This window comes from Cupressus sempervirens, chromosome 5 (genome assembly GCF_028749045.1).
Source record: "Cupressus sempervirens isolate cs-2001-9-10 chromosome 5, ASM2874904v1, whole genome shotgun sequence".
Classification (NCBI taxonomy): Eukaryota; Viridiplantae; Streptophyta; class Pinopsida; order Cupressales; family Cupressaceae; genus Cupressus; species Cupressus sempervirens.
This window is the reverse complement of record NC_143122.1, coordinates 682,327,726-682,333,736: the sequence shown is the minus strand read 5'-3', so window position 1 is coordinate 682,333,736 and position 6,011 is coordinate 682,327,726.

Here is a 6,011-nt window from a genome sequence, read left to right as displayed (position 1 = left end):
CAGTCAACCTATTTCTGTAAGTAGGATGAACCACATGGACCAACAAACTCTTTTTATTTTTCCACCTCTCAGAATTCCTACATAGTTGACCATCTCTTTCACCACTAACTGCGCCAACTCCTCAAACTCCAGCTGCGATGGTTACACTAACTGCTAGCTATTAATTGTCAACCTTGGTCGAGCCCGTAAGACACATGTCACCAAGGTTCTATGTAGCTATGGTAAAAATTATCGTAGTTCTCCATAGCGAGATAGCACCCATCATTGATCTTTCTTAATCTGACGATCGTGGAGACTCGTCATATTTTGTGCTTTGCTTTTCAACTTTTGGGCCTGCGAAACGCTAACAGCACAACTCGTATCTACCTGGCATAACTGGCATCATCCTTGAGGTTCATGAGATAACACAAGCCCACCTTGCATGTGTTAGTGAGGTGCTATGTTGCTATGGTATATAGTGTGCAACTTTCAATAGTGCAATAAAACCAACCATCGATCTTCTTGAAATCTGATGATCGTAAAGACTCGTTGTAATACTATGCTTGTTCTTACCCTGGGCCTATCATACCTAGCGCTATCTCAGCAACTGCACCACACTTGAATGAAACTTGGCAATCCTTGGCACACATATCTTGGCAAGACTTGGCCCCCCTGATCCATGTGGCAAAAGGGCGCTATATCACTATGGTTAAAATTCTTGCAGTTCTCCATAGTGAGATAGCACCTATCATAGATCTGCCTTAGATCTACTGTGATCCACAAAACTATACAACTGTGTCTCGAGCTGGCTGAATGGACCAATGAAAAAATGTCACTGTATTCTGACCCATCTGACAACTTCCATTGAGGATGAGATGTACTATCACTTTGAAGAAGGGTAGCTCCATTACGTCATCTATGCCATGCATCGCCAAGGCATTATGTCACTATGGGTATCTATTGTGCAACTCTCAATAGCGACATGATGCCAACCGTGGATCAAATTCACATCTATGATGCTCAAACTCTTTGCAGGACTACAAACCTGGTTAATTGGATGGGCCAATAAGATCCGCCTATGTACTCTGACCTATCTGATAGCTGCCATGGAAGATAAGCCACCTATTCATCCTATAGCCCACAAGATGAAAATGGACTCACATGCCATGTGTCACCGAGGCATTATGTTGCTATGGTTAAAATTCTCATAGTTCTTCATCGTGAGATAGCACCCATCATTGATCTGAACTGATCTAATGACGAGCAAGATAGATCTGACTTCTCAATGCATAGCCAATAGGAACTGGCCACGTGCCAACTGTCTAACAAACCCCTACTAATATCTGACGGGGCACACCTAGGACACATCGTAGTTCCAAACCTTGTCGTAGGATCACTTTCCATCTAGGCACTATGTCGCTAATGGTGAGAAGCTCAAATTTTTTGATAGTGCCATAGCACCCACCATGGAACTGGAAAAATGCGACATCGAAGAAATAATCGAGGAAAAGGGGACCCACTTGACATGCGGCAGAAGGGTGCTATGTCGCTAACGTATCCACCGTGCAACTCCCCATGGCAAGATAGTGCCAACCATAGATATTCTTTAGATCAAATGATGGAAGACTTGCGGGCCGCAAAACATATTATAAGGTTTGATCGAGCATTTAAAATAATATTAACTCTGCACACTAGTCGTTGGCAGGTAAACATTTGAAATTTGAATCTTGGCGGAGGCATAAAAAATGATAACATTTTTGGTGACTCACAGTGGATGCGAGCCTGCTATGCATAAGACCAGTGGCCTAAAGAATCCATTGAGCTATAGAGTCAAAAAGATGTAGATCCTATGCATTGTGAAACCCTAACCCTAATTCTGAGAGAAAAACCCAAAAACCTTTGTCTCTGCAACTGGAACCAGATACCAAAACTCCCTGCAATCTTCAAAATTTTGAAAACCTGGTATCTCACAGAGAGACAACCCTCTTCTCATGCACTTCTTGGAAAATAGGAAACAAACAAAGAACAAAACTAAACTAACTATATACATGGAACCCCAAACCCTGTCAGAAACATGGCTTAAGGTAAATCCCATTGACTAGGATGGGCAGAATCTCACCATCGGGCCTGCTTAACTAGAAAGCATTGGCCTTCTTGCAACTAATAATTAGATAGGGACCACTCCAAAACACATCAAACTTTGAGTGTCTTCCTGGTTTTGCCCTATCTGCATCCCACTTCAGAACCAAATCTCCCTCCCTAAAGATTTTGACCCTAGCCTTCTTGTCAAAACTCCTCTTCACCTACTACTGGTGTGCCTCTAGGGTCTACATGGCCTAACTTCTCTTTTCTCTAGCTCCATCAGTTCTGCCATTCTCACTGTCATGGAATCATCCTCAATCAACTCCAGCTGATGAGCTAGTTCCAGGGCTGGGAACTCCAATGAAATTGGAAGCCTTGCTTCTCTACCATATACCAACACAAATGGTGAATTCCCTATTGATCTTTTAGGTGTTATCCTGTCAGCCCATAGTGTAGTCTTAAACTTCTTATGCCGACACCTCTGATTATCCTCTATTGTCCTTTTCATGATCCTGATTAGGTTCTTGTTGGATGACTCAGCCAAACCATTACCCTAAGGATAGTAATTTGAGGATGTGCTCATATAGATATTATGATCCACTGCCCACGCACAAATCTGAGCTCCAACAAAAGACTTGGAATTATCTAAAATAATGGTTGAAGGGGCACCAAACCTGGTCACAATTCCATTAAGGAGCTCAACAACTAAAGATTCAATGGCATCCTTCAATGCCACTGCCTCTGTCTACCTGGTAAAGTAATCTGTAGCAGCTAAAATCCATTTGTGACCAGAACTGGAAGGAGGATTGATAGGGCCTATGAAATCCAATCCCCACTAAGAAAAAGATTGATCCGCCTTGATAGGATGGAGGGGAAGAGCTACAAGTCTTTGTTTTCCAGAGAAGAAGGCACATTTTTCACACTTCCTTACATACTTATGACAGTCATGGAATAGAGATGGCCAATAATAACCAGCCCTCATGATCTTCATTTCAGTTGTTCTAGCCAAGAAGTGGCCATCATCAGGACCATCATGAAGTTCCTTGATCATTCTTTCAGCTTGGTTTATATCAAGGCACCTTAATAGGGCTCCATTAAAATCTCTTCTAAAAAGGATATCATCAACTATGACATAAGGAATTGACTGTAGCCTATAGCATCTCTTTTTAGCTTTGTCTAATCATTGAGGGTATCCATTCCCTAATAAGAAATTCTTCATGTCATCCATCCAATTACTTGGGCCATCATTTCTTGCTTCTTGTTCTTCTATTAATACCATGACAACTTCTTTATTAGGCTCTTGAGATGATAACATCTACTTACACAATCCCTTACCTCTTACCAAGTTAGTGACCTTGATATCGACATCATACTCCATCACTCTTGTAATCCAACCAACTCTTTTCTCACTTATATCTTTGCTCAAAAGGAAATCCTTCACACTGGCATGGAGTACTAACAAATGAATCTTTTTATGGGATAGGAGGTGTTTGAATTTCCTTAAAGCTCTTATGACTGCAAGGGCTTGCTTCTCTACATAACGGTACCTATCTTCATACTCCTTAAGCCCTTCACTAAAGAAAGCTATGGGTTGTTCTTCATTATTGTCATTTGTTTGAGTCAAGATAGCAGAAATGCTTGACTCCCCACCTAAGGTATAAAGAATGAAATCCTTCTCAAATTTTGGGTTCATGAGAGTAGGGGTTGAGGCTATGGCTATCTTGATCTCTTCAAAACTTCCCTTCCCTTCCTTGGTCCATACAAAGACCATACCTTTCCTAAGCATAGCTGTAAGAGGTTTCACCATGGTAGCAAGATTTGGGATAAATCTTCTCACAAAATTTATCTAGCCTAGGAAACTTTGGCCCTTTCTTGTGTTTAGGAAGAGGGAGAGCAAGTATTGCTTGTGTTCTCTCTGGATCAATGGTTAAGATATCTTTAGATACAATATGCCCTAATAATTTTCCTTGGTTAGTAGCAAAGACACACTTTCTTGGGTTAAGGGAAACCCCAAACTCTGTACATCTTAAGAATACCTGTCTGAGATGATGAAAATGATCATCTACATCCTTTGAATACACATTGATATCATCAAGGTAGACTAAGACAAACTTATCTATCAATCCTTTGAAGGCCATCTCCATTGCCTTTTGAAATGTAGCACCTACATTGGTTAGCCCAAAGGGCATCTTACAATAAGCATAGGTACCCCATTTAGTGGTAAATGTAGTCTTGTACCTATTAGAATCTTTAACCAGCACTTGATTGTAACCAGAGAATCCATCAAGAAATGAGAATCTCTTTGAACCACTGACCTTGGACAAAATTTGCTCCATAGAAGGAAGGGGATGGTGATCTTTAAGGGAAGCTTGGTTAAGGTCCCTAAAGTCCACACACAATCTAATTTCCCCATTCTTCTTCCTAAAAGGGACAAGGTTTGCTACCCATCATGAGTGTTTGATAGGAAAAATTATGTGGGCCTCAATCAATTTGGATAGCTCCTTTCTCATTAAGGGTTCAATTTTAGGATTCATTGGTCTCTGTTTTTGTCTTACTGGATTTACATCATCAATTAAATCTATGGTATACTAAAATAACCTTGGGTCAAAACCCTTTAAGTCATCATATGTCCAAGCAAATACATCATTAAATTCTTGACATAGATGAATAAAATTTTATTGTTCAATTTTAGAACATACCTTCCCCATGTTCAAGGATTTTCCATCAGCAACCATGACTGGAGTATGATCACCCTCATCAGCAGCTAGGTTCATGGCCCTACCCTTTGCTTGATCATCAGGATTAAAAACACTCTCTAAAGTAATGAGACCTTTAGGCATCTTCTTAGAACTGAGATGAATGATTTGATCACCATATTGATCTTGTAGTCTTGACTGATTTCTCTTTGAAAATTCTACCTCATTCTGCAAGAAGCTAACAATTTGCTCATCAGACTCAAACACTTGCCAGTGGGTGTTATCGTCAAGGATGGCAGGCCTTACTACCACTCTAATTTTTTGCTTCTTCTCCTCCTCAAGATTCCCTAGCACATCATAAGATGCACCTATTGCTGCAAGTCTATTAGCATGTCTATTTTCTTTTCTAGGGATGCTTTGGATGTTAAATGCATTGAAACCCTCAAAAAAATCCCAAAATCTATGTTTATAAGACTTGAGCAAACCATTTTTGGCGATATTCTGATTTCTCACTTGATTAACCACCAACTCACTATCTCCATAGGCCCTTAAGGCTTGAATTCCTCTTTTTTGAGCAAGTAAGAGACCTTGGATGAAGGATTCATACTCGGCCACATTATTGGTGCAGCTGAATTGGAGCCTAAAGGAGAAGTAATACCTTATTTGTGCAGGGGAAATTAACATTACACCAGCTCCTGATCCATTTTTATTCCTTGATCCATCGAAGTACATACTCCATATCCCACTTTCATCTTCTTTAGCATCCATAAGATTGGGAACCAGGGCATCCTTTTCCAATATACAATATGTACTAAGACCTCTCTTGAGGATCTCTGACATAGGGTCAAATTGATATGCATCAACCCACGCATCCAAGAAGAAATCAGGTATCTCTGCCAGGGGAGTGGTGGGCTCCTTCACTATGTCATTCTCATCCATCTCTAGAATAGGGCAATTCATGTTGATGGGGTTGGGGGTGTAAGATTTAGTATGATGGAGGGCTTGAGGCTTTTCTCTGTTTGAAGCATTGGCTCCATATCTTGTTTTAAAAGACATATATGACCAATCAGAAGATATGAAACCACCTATTTGGGCAGTAAAGTCTCTTGACAAATAGATGGCAGAATATGGTTTCACATTAGCAATAGAGATATCTTGGGTTACAGTACAACCAGGGCATGCATGTAGGGCCATCTTCACATTCCTAAGGATCGTTACAGTCTTGATAGTACTACCATCCAACTATAATACATC